This window comes from Limulus polyphemus, unplaced genomic scaffold (genome assembly GCF_000517525.1).
Source record: "Limulus polyphemus unplaced genomic scaffold, Limulus_polyphemus-2.1.2 Scaffold272, whole genome shotgun sequence".
In the NCBI taxonomy this organism is placed as follows: domain Eukaryota; kingdom Metazoa; phylum Arthropoda; class Merostomata; order Xiphosura; family Limulidae; genus Limulus; species Limulus polyphemus.
In genome coordinates, this window is record NW_013665882.1 from 105477 (window position 1) to 116516 (window position 11040).

Sequence of the window (11040 nt, forward strand, 5' to 3'; positions counted from 1 at the left end):
AGAGCTTCTATATAGCATCTGGTACTCCTTTGTGATCTAGCACCTTGATACTCACAAGGGTTTGCTGAGAAGCAAAATCTATGACAAAGTTGCACTTTTGGCCATTCAGCTTTCCTGTCACGTAGACACTATGCGTGCTTGTCATTTTACACTTAGCTGTTGGGACTTTCACAATAGGGGTTGGTGAACGTCCCTCAGCACCAACCACTACTGGTTCCCGAAGCTGAATTATTTGTGGTATTCTTCTTACTGGCTCCTCATATATCCTTGCTCTCCACAGTTCCAACAACCTTTCTGGGTAGTAGCCTTTCCTACCATGGCATCTTCCCTGTGTTGGAGTTGCTGGCATTGAGCTCTCTTGTGCCCAGGTTTATTACAGTGCCAGCAATGTCCCTTAAACGTTTCTGAAAGCTGCCCTTTTCTGGCCTGATGACTGGACCAACCTTGGTACCTCTGTTCTGGACTTAACTTAGGATTCGAATTCAAGGGATCTGGCCATTGCATCTTGTATAGTAGAGGGGTGTGCTTGCTTCACTTCTATCTTCAGTTGTGGACTGTCCAAGGTGGCTACAAACTGATCCCACAGCAACAGTTTGAGGACATTGGGTGGTGCAGTTGGGTAGACTTTGTGTGCCATACTTTCCAAATCCTGTGCCAGCTCTTGCAGGCTCTCCCCTTTAGCACGGACCTAGCCCTGTAGACTTTGGACTGATTTTGAATTCCATATCCGAGTTCTAGAGCAGCTACCAGTGCTCTATAGTTGTGCCTGTCATCTGCTGACAAATGTCCAACTATTTCCAGTGGTTGTCCCTTCAGGCTCATTGCCAAGTACACTGCTTTCTGCTCCTCTGTCCATCCATTTATTTCTGCAAGGAGCTCAAATTGTGCTCTATATGCTTCCCATGGTGCTTTCCCGTCGAATTCCTGTGGATTCCTTCGTACCAGATCACCACTATTGCTAACACTCATGTCTGGGATGTGACTTCTGGCAGGACTGAAGATGTCTGCATTAGGGTTTAGCTGTGGGGTCTGGAAGCCTCCTGTTATCTGGGGCTGATTAGGTCCATGGTTAATATATCCTTCTTGTGTAAAAGACAATAAATCGTCCTTTAATGTATTTAATTCACTTTGAAATTTATTCATCTTTTTTATTTGTGTATGCTGGCTTTCTCTCAACTGTTGGAGACTTTCTTCTTGTTTATTTTCTTTCTCCTCCAACCACTGCTGTAGTCTCTGTTCTTGTTTATTTTCTTTCTCCTCCAACCACTGCTGTAGCCTTTCTGCTTGTTTTTTTTTCTTTCTGCTCCAATCACTGCTGTAGTCTCTCTTCTTGTTTATTTTCTCATTCTACTTGTTTCTTTTCTTTTTCCTCCAACAACTTCTGTAATCTCTCTACTTGTTTATTTTGCTGTTCGAACTGTCACTGTTGCAGGTTTTCTTGCCACTGTTGTAATCTCGATTCTTGTTTCTTTTCTTGTTCTTCTTGTTTCTTTTCTTTTCTTTTTTTTTCTGTCCCACTCTCTGACACCAATTTGTTGGGTATCTGCTTATTTGTTAATTTCCAGTATAAATTCTTCCTGAGGAACTTCAGCTATGCAAGTCCTTTCTTAAATAAAACTAGTTTATTCTTTCTCAATACAACTTTGCAATACACGGAATTTCCACAGTCACTTTAACTTCAACACAGCTATAATTCACACGATTCGCGCACTTTTCTTACGGTCAATATCGCTCCCTTGACTCAATTATCTGTCTCAATTATATCTTCAATCTCTCTATTTGCAAATTATCATCTCGCTTTATTTGCCGGGCTTATATACTAAAATAGAGGGCGCATGGAAAAAACTAGAGTTGCCAGGACAATTCACGATCCTTCTAGAAACTCATCACGTGTTACCAGGGTCACGTGACTACCGCTGTCGTAACAATATTAAGTAAATGTACTGTTTAATGAATTGGTTGTATGAAGAAACTGGCTTGGAAATTTTATTTTTCTATTTGTTAAACTAAAGAAACCTTCATGTGAAGGAAATCTAAACTGACTTCCCGAAGGTAAATTATTCGTTTAAAAAGTTTAGATATTACTTTTAACATTAGTAAGATATGAAAGAGAAATAGTATTTGAAATTAGTACAATTGGTAGAACTAGATCATCAACTTCATGATCCAAAATCAAATGGTACATTGCCGCATTGGTTTACAGTTTACATAATAGTGGCGTTAGTGATAAGTGTCTCAACACTTTTTATGCCAAAGCCACCAGAGACCTAACAAGCCTGCGATGAATTATTTTTGTTCAAAAAACATCAACTGTGTCTTGGTATGGTTATATACAATGAGTGGAAATATATAGTTAGCAAAAAAATTATGAATTAGGAACTACAAGGAAGAAGACAACCTGGAAATTCTTGAAGGGACATCAATTGAATAATTTAAACCTTTATGATTGTTAAAAGGCATGCTGCATTTGAAAATAGGACAGTGTGGAGAAGGTTGATAGCGATAGACACGGCGAGTGACGTTGTATTTAATTTAAATTTTAATAATAATATTCATCTCGAAGTCAGTTTGAAATTATTTATTCAAAAATATAATAACACAACAGAAGTGAAGAACTCCTTGTTGTATTACTATTACTGCTAGCCCTGATAAAACTGCAATGGCGAAACATTGGCTAAAATAACTTGTCTTTGTTTTTTAAGAGGTACGGTAATTTTTTCTAACTTTATAAACTAAACGGTTATTGCCTAAATGTGGTTTGTTATTGCTGAACCTAATACACTGTAGAGTAACATTACTACATTAGTAGAATTCAACTTGTGTAATTTATAAATATAAGAGTATCACTACCATATGGTATAATACTTTCATTGACTGATGATTGAGTTTAAATCTATTAACGTTTGGTTATTCATAAAAATAAAATTACCAAGTACTATTACTACAAAAAACAAGTACCTTAGTTTCTTTCTCCTTTTTTTTTTCACAAACTTAGAAACTGCCAAAACTAAGACTTTTTCACTCCAATAGTTGAATAAAGCTATATACATTTACTTTTTCTAAAAAAATTGATTTTAACTTCTGAAATTTGACCATTCATGGTAAAAAGTGCCAGGTTCTGAAACTTTTCTTTATATATATGTTTTTAATTCAAAATGCAACTCAGCTAAGTTAATAAGAATAAAAGTTAAGACTTTGAGAGCTGGACAGTTTCATTTTTTAGTACAAGTAGTTAACTTAAAATTGTGCATTTTCTGTTTGTGTGTGTGTATCTATAGGCTTAGTCTAGCATAACTGTATTTCAGTACAAGAAGTTAACTTAAAATTGTGCATTTTATGTTTGTGTGTGTGTATATGCATGTGTATTTGTAGGTTTAGTGTGGCATAGTTAGTTTTTCTTTGTCATTTTTTTGTTTCATTCCAATTTTGCATTGCAGTATTACTAGTAATACAGCAATATTGAACCAGGGGCATGTAGAATGCATACCACAACCAGTGATGTAACTAGAGAACATTGGCCCCAGTGCCATCATAGATCAAGGGACCTTAACAGCTGGGGGTCAAACAGAAAACACTATAATGAGCATTATATTCAATTAATATAAAATATAAAAGACTATAACAATTTTGAATACACAACTACTTCGAGACACACAAGCACCACAACTGATATTTTTACATCATCGTTTGGCAATTTTTTCAAAGTTAAAAAACAAATGTTGTGCAGGTACATAAATGTTTATATATTTTCAATGTTTTTATTTTTATTATTGACATTCCTGTTTGGGCCCTTTCAGGTGTGGGGACCCAATGCCATTGCATAGGCTGCATTGGCATAACTATGCCACTGGCCACAACATATTTATCCTATCATCAAAGTGCATAGTGCCATTAGGGGGCTGACATGCTATTAATTTTTCTGTTAATTTGTCCAGGCGTATGTATGTGGCCTGAAAGAGCTTTTTTGGTACTTGGAACAATCTTTGCAACATAAATATTTTGAAGTTTTAAATGGTATAAATGAAAAGTATAATTGCATTAAATGTAAAAGAGAATCATAAAACTGTGACTTTCAATAGCATTGCACAAGTATTTATGTTTAAGCAAAGAACCAAGTAGTATGAAATGAATAAAGTGACTAAATCAGGATTTTTTGTTAAATTTAACTAAATTTTTTTTAGCATTAATACTGCCAAAAAATAAACATAATAAAGATCATCATAATACAGCATTTAAATTGATAGAAATAAGACTGAAATTAATATCAAATTCAACACAGTTACATATGCTATATCAATGTAATTAGTTCCTATAATGAGAAATGTCCTCTGCAACTTTTGCTGTATCATGTAGACCTGCATGAATGGGAGTGAATGATGGTCTCTTGATGTTTGTTTCAATTTTATTTCCAACACAGGCATATATAAAAAAAGAGAGAACATCTAGCAAATAAATGTATTTTCAAAATGGCCTCCAATATTTCCTTGTAGCCATCCTATCCTCCCAATTTTCTTTCCTGCTTTATCTCATAATAAGCAAGATTTAATTTGGATAAAATACAACTAAAAATTGTACTGCAACAAAGTTAACTGGTTTAGGCCTATGATTCTCTTTTTAAAGAATAATGATGTAATCAAGATACTGATTTGATCACATATGTTTGGCGGGCCTCTTCTAGTAACAGATAAAACCAAAATAGTAAGACTATAATTTATATCTTTATAGGCTTCTATGGATGTCAAACCACTTAATAATTACTGTTGGAAAATTGTATATGCATGTGTTTTTATAGAGCTTTCTTGTATTTCAAAGTGATTGGGTTTAATAACTTGATTGACATGGGGTTTTGTTATGCAAAAGCCCATAAAAATACATAGTAATTTCAAACAAATTCATTAATAAAGAAAAAAGTACTCCAAGATCATATTTGCAACTTGTACATACAAAGGTTAAAAAAAACTTGCAAACATATTTTTTATATCTTGGAAATGAATTTAAGCCAACACCTCGTAAAGATATAAATATTTGTTGTTGTAATGGCCTCCAATCCCACCCATTACATCCACTCACACCCCTTCACACTCTTGAACTTTACAGTGTTCATGACGATAGTTATATTTGAGCTAGCTAATAAACACTGTAGAACCATGTTCTCTTAAGCACACACATGTACACCTCACAGTCAATAACTTCAACTAATGAAAGTACAGAATCATGTTGACTTAAACACACACACATCTCATACAATGTGTACTATAGGGCTGATATAATTATCAGCACTATTAGTAGAGTTAATCATTGGTATCAACATAGTTACATAGAACTTCTCAGTTTTCAACTTTCTAATATTTGAGCTAAATGTGTGCATAAATTTGTTACTAATTGCTACTAATACTATACTAGTCAAATTTATACTAACACTGTATAACAAACATACGATAAAAAATTGTCAGTATTTATTAATGTTTGCATGGATTAAGAATAAAACCTGTATAAACTAATCCACTTAAGTTCAACTTTTGTTCTTTGTTTTTATGGTAAATTATCCTTTCTTTTACATTTTCATTTAGTTTATAACTTGTATAATAATACAAAAGTAAAATCAGCAAAAGGTTAGATGACCATAAAGTGGCTGCCATAAGGTTGTTAATCAGGAATAATTGTTATTGACAGAAAAATATCACCAAACAGTTATTAGCATAATCATTTAGAAAGTTTAGCACTGATAAATCAGGTAACTCAAAGAAGAATCTTTCTGAACTACAATGTGTCACTCAACACTTTCAAAACTGTGGTCTAAAATTAGTGATACATGGACATATGTTCTTTTCTGTTGATGCAAGTGTAATTCCCATGTTAAATTAACATTAGTCACTACAGACAACTAATCAACATCTGCATATCTCAAAGACTACAGTCACATTGATGAAAACAAAGGCTATAGAGTACAAGCTAAAGCTCAGCACAAACACTACTACACATAAAAGGTAATTGCTAATAACACAAACCGCTGATTTGTATAATACTTCACTGCAGAGATTCAAACATGAACCAGCTCAAAAACATAAGTAGCTTTCCAAAAGAAAATCAAATCTGAATACAAACCATGTTAAAATATTAACTGTAATAATGATGTGAATGTGGTTATAATTGTAAAGCATTGGCTTTTTTTTTCATTGGAATAGGCTATAATTTAATTTTTCTTTGAAGTAGTTTAATATTTTTATTTGAAAAAAAAAGACCTCACCACTTGTTATTGTACATTCCATAAATTCTTATATTCTATTCTTGTTAGTGAACCCTTCCAAGGTCCAAACTTTCCTCCATAGCTGTTGTCTTATTTCTCTCAACCCTTTCCAGACAGGTCACGGGTCAAAGGCCATATCATTGCGTTTGTTGACTCACATTCAAAATTTTATTGAACTACTATTTCATGAATTTATATCATAAAGTTTGGTATCAAATTGTAGATTATAATTCAAATTTTACTATTATACATTATTTAATTTCTTAATTTAAAAGTAAATATTAAAAAACACAGTTAAACATCAATTTTTGTGTGTCACATGGTATGTTGAATGCAGCACTGGTTCAAACTAGATGTTTGTTATGTCAAAATACTAAGTTACGTACCAATTAGGAACTCAAATTACCGATATTGACAAGCTAGAATATAAAATAAGAACCTTGTATCTTTTCTATTCGCTGAGATATTGCTCATGTACTGAATCAAACACAGTGGCCCTGCTCACCTCTTTCCCATTTTTGGAAATGGTCCCTTATATACACTTACTTTAATATATGACATGTCAATAACCAATTGAAAGTTCAGAATGTCCCCCTAGTGATTTTCTCAGCCATTTTAAAATGTTAGGATGCCATTTCATTCTTTCGAACCAAGATTGCAAGGAGGTAGGCTGTGTCTTTAGTCTGCTCAAAATTTCATATTTCTTTAGACTGAAATACAGCTTAGTTTCTAAGCTTGATAAATTATAGTGGAATTCTATAGTATTTATATAGTAATTTATAATTTCAACTGTATATATATAAAACCTAAAAAAATTATTTCATATCCTCCATGTGCGAAATTTTAAAAGGCCTAGCAACCTACGTCAGGTAGCAAGTTCAAAGGTCATAACTAGAAGAGATAATTGTTTGCGTTACTTCTTTATTTACTGTTCTATGTTTTAAGAAAACTAAGTTTAAGAACTTATTTCTAAATAGTAATAATCTATATAAATATATAATGTATAATACTTTGACAAAATACTAGTCTACTAAAACACAACCAAGACAGTTCAATTTATAAAGACTAAAGGTCAGTTTTATATTATTGGATACAGTAACATGACTGCATGTGTGCAGCATCATTGTAACTTCTGTATTGTTAGCCAGGCATGGCTGAAAGGTCAATATAATAAAAATAATAAATATACATAAATGTATAATGTTATGAGATTTAAGCTATTTAATCTAAACATTTATGTTTCCATGTTATAATTTGTTGTCATTTTAGAATGAAAAAGGCATAACTTATATTTTCCTAATTTTTTATGATGGTTACAAGAATGGTCAAATCTACCGAAGCCATACAGAGAATCATTAGTGAGAATAACAGATAAAATATAAAGTTTTTTCTTAAGAAACATTTGATAACTATCTGGACAGTATAAAGATTTTGCATGTGAAATTTGAAATTTTTTAATTTTGAAATGAAAATTACTTTCCATGTTGAATAGGCAACATGCCAAAAAAATAAAAGGCATGAGTAAAACATTGCTTAACAAACCTTAAGACTTGATAAAAAAAAATTGATATTTTGCAAATGAAAGCATTGTAATGTTTACTGATAATCTGCCAAATTTCATTAACATATTCTTGAGTATCTGCTTGTTTGTTAATTTTTGATATAAATTGTTTCCGAGGAACTTTAGTGATACAAGTCCCTTCTTGATTAAAACTAGTTTATTCTTTCTCGATACAAATTTTAGTAATACACAGAATTTCCACAGTCACTTTAAACTTAACAACATTTATAACACATGCTATAAATCACAGTGATTCACACACTTTACTTACGGTGCCATCTGTTCGCTTGACTCAATTATCTATCTATCTCCAGCTGGCTTTCTTTGCCAGGCTTATATATTAAAAAAGAGGACATCTCGATCAGACTAGAGTTGCCGGGCAAATTCATGATCCTTCAAGAAACTCCAGCACACATGCTCCCAGCGTCACGTAACTTCCATTGTCGTAACAATATGCTTACTAATTAACAAGTTACATCAGGAAAACTATAACAAGCACAAAATGGCTACAAGGTCAGTTCCAGGGAAATGCAGTTCCATTGAGGTCATTCTGGGTGACTTTATTAGAAAGTTACATATATCTACAAAATAAAAGTTTCCTTGTAGATCCTAACTAAATCTACTGCAGGCCAAGGTGCAATAGTGCATGGCATATTACTAGTATTGGTGATGCATCAAGCTTTAAGTTTACTTTAAATCTCTAGGTCTTTCAGATGCATCTAATTTCTGAAGTTAGCCCTAATGTCAGTGACTTAGGCCTATTTAGTCTACATATATTTTCATATTGATCAAAATATTGAGTAACATTAAGTTATGTCATGAAGGCATAATCTAATGGTGCCTGTAGATAGTAGCACAGAGCATCTAGAAACACAAAGTTTCCAGGATCCTCATGCAGATCCCTGACCTTTATGGTTTAGTCCCAGGATATATTGTTCAGATATTTTTTTAACTCATGCTTATGTATCTTCTTGTGACTTTTCTCGTTCTGTTTTGAACAGTTGTATTTTAATATTTTAACTCATCCAGCTTGTTTATTCAGCTATGGGAGATGATTCCTTTCATGTTTTCCATCTCACATCTCATCATGTTCATCATCTTGTGGTATTTTTTGCCTCATTTAGTAATAGATAACAGAAAGTGCTAAGCCCATTTATTCCTGCTCAGTGCCTGCTGTTGAGATAGAGCTTTCTGCAAGACTGCTTTGGCAGTTTATTTATTTTATTTTCGATACCATAATGAGCTTCTTGCTCTCACACCTGATCAGTTTTTATTGTCCCTATTGGTGGAAACCTATTTCACAGTATGTCACTGTGAAACCTTGTGCAGGTGGTTGTGACCAACCAGAGGGATTTTGCTTCTTTCTTGGGATGCAGGTCTGGGATGATTAAACCTTGTAATTGCCTGTGGTAGTAAATGTATCATGTATTTCACACATACTGTACTGCTTGACTTACTGCCCTAGCTTTGTTAGAAAAACATAAGATATTCACGCTGGTTGAACAGTCTGCATTCTGTTTACCTGTGCAACACTTTAACACCATGTAGGAGGTTCTTTTGACAGTACCTTTTTGCACTAACACTTGTATTGGGCAAAGAGTGTTCACTGCTTGAGATGGATGTGGTCTCCTACCAAGTGATGCTTCCACAACTAAGTCTCTCCTCCATCTTCTCAGCATAGATTATAGCTATCTGTTTTGTGAAGAGATGAGTAGCATTTCTGAAGTTAACATTTTTCTTACCCAAAAATATGTTTCCCATACATAATTATCTTTCCACAGATCTACCAACCCACTTTCAGTGTGTGTCTTTTGTCTTGTCAAGAATAACGTTTTAGTATACCCAAAATGCTCAATGTGAGTATTGCACATGGAGGATGTCACCCTCTTATTGGCTGAGGGCTATAGTCTAATGGTGGTTGCAGTACAAATTATTATGTTTTGGAATGGGAATTTCGTTTAAACACTTGATGCATATGCAAAAACTTTTCGAAAGTAGCACAAGGCATTAGCTATCTGTTCTGTGGAAAGTTAAGTATTTATCTGAAACACTTTCAGGTAAAGAAAATGTTATTTTTAAATGAAAAAATTGTAGAAATAAGTTATCTCGTGAGCAAGTGTAAAGCTAATTGATATTGGGATTGCTAATGTAGCATCCCATTCTGTTGGTTTATAACCAAAGTTTTTGTCAAGGAACACATTACTTCAAATACAATGTTTTCAACTTAATAGAAACTAGAACATATAGATCAATGTAATTTACAGATTTAGCAACATTATGTGAAATAACTAAATTGCCAAAAGCAATGTGTCAGACATGTTAAACAGTAGCATTTGTGTTATCCAAAGTGTCCCTCGGTGAGACAACAGTAAGTTTACAGACTTATAATGCTAAAATACAGGGTTTAATTCCCAGGGCCGGCCTAAGGTACAGGCAACTCGGGCAGTCGCCTAGGGCGCTACATGCTAGGGGGCGGCATATCATGTGTTTGGGATCTTCCAAATACAAAGGGAAAAATGCTAAAATAATAGATAAAATGTAAAAATTCCTTGACTGGAGTCAGATTTTCGAGAATCTTATTATTAAAACCAAACCGCACACATATTCATGTGTGTTTGTACTGTGTAAGTATGAGCGTGGGGGTGGCCTGTGGTAGTGCGATCGCGGTCCGCGCTGTGATTAGTTGGCGGGTCGGCGAGAACTGGCCTGGAGCAAATGCGGCCAGCCAGCAGCAGTGTTGCCGTGTCTGCGGAAGTGTACTGCGTTGGTTGACTTCCTGGTTTGTGACCTCTAAACTTGAACAACTCCTCATTTAATTCTGTACGTTTAAATACAATTCTTTCTATTACGGTGATCGAACTGTGAAAAACAATTGACAGAGAAAAATTGAATTATAGGTAAATCAGGTAAATAATTTTATAATTTTTATGAAGTGTTTATCTGGCTGTTCTTAAGTTATATTGCAATCATCAAATATGATACAATATAGTCAGTTGCATAAGTGTATTGTAACTGTTGAATTTTGAAAGCTAAGTTGGATGCTTATTGCGTGACCCAGAGTGTACATATTGTTACGACAGCGGAAGTCACGAGACGCTGGGAGCATGCGCGTTGGAGTTTCTCGAAGGATCATGAATTTGCCCACCAGCTCGAGTATGATCTATACGCCCTCTTTTTTTTTTAGTATATATATAAGCCTGGCAAAAAAAGCCAGCAGCAGATAAATAATTGA

The 11040-nt window shown here is 34.0% G+C and overlaps 1 protein-coding gene across 4 annotated transcripts in view; it reads left to right on the forward strand.

Moving 5' to 3' along the window:
- The window catches only part of LOC106456920 (zinc finger protein 2 homolog), a 73228-nt gene that overhangs the window by 5164 nt on the left and 57024 nt on the right, over positions 1 to 11040 (forward strand). The window contains exon 1 of one of the 4 annotated variants that reach the window (XM_022382704.1): positions 1935 to 2052. The exons of 1 other annotated variant lie outside the window; for it this stretch is intronic. The gene's annotated coding sequence lies outside the window, so the exon portion shown is untranslated. Of the gene's footprint in view, positions 1 to 1934; positions 2053 to 2081; positions 2705 to 11040 lie in introns of those variants that run through there. 2 more of the 4 variants (XM_022382705.1, XM_022382703.1) reach the window with 2 other exon arrangements.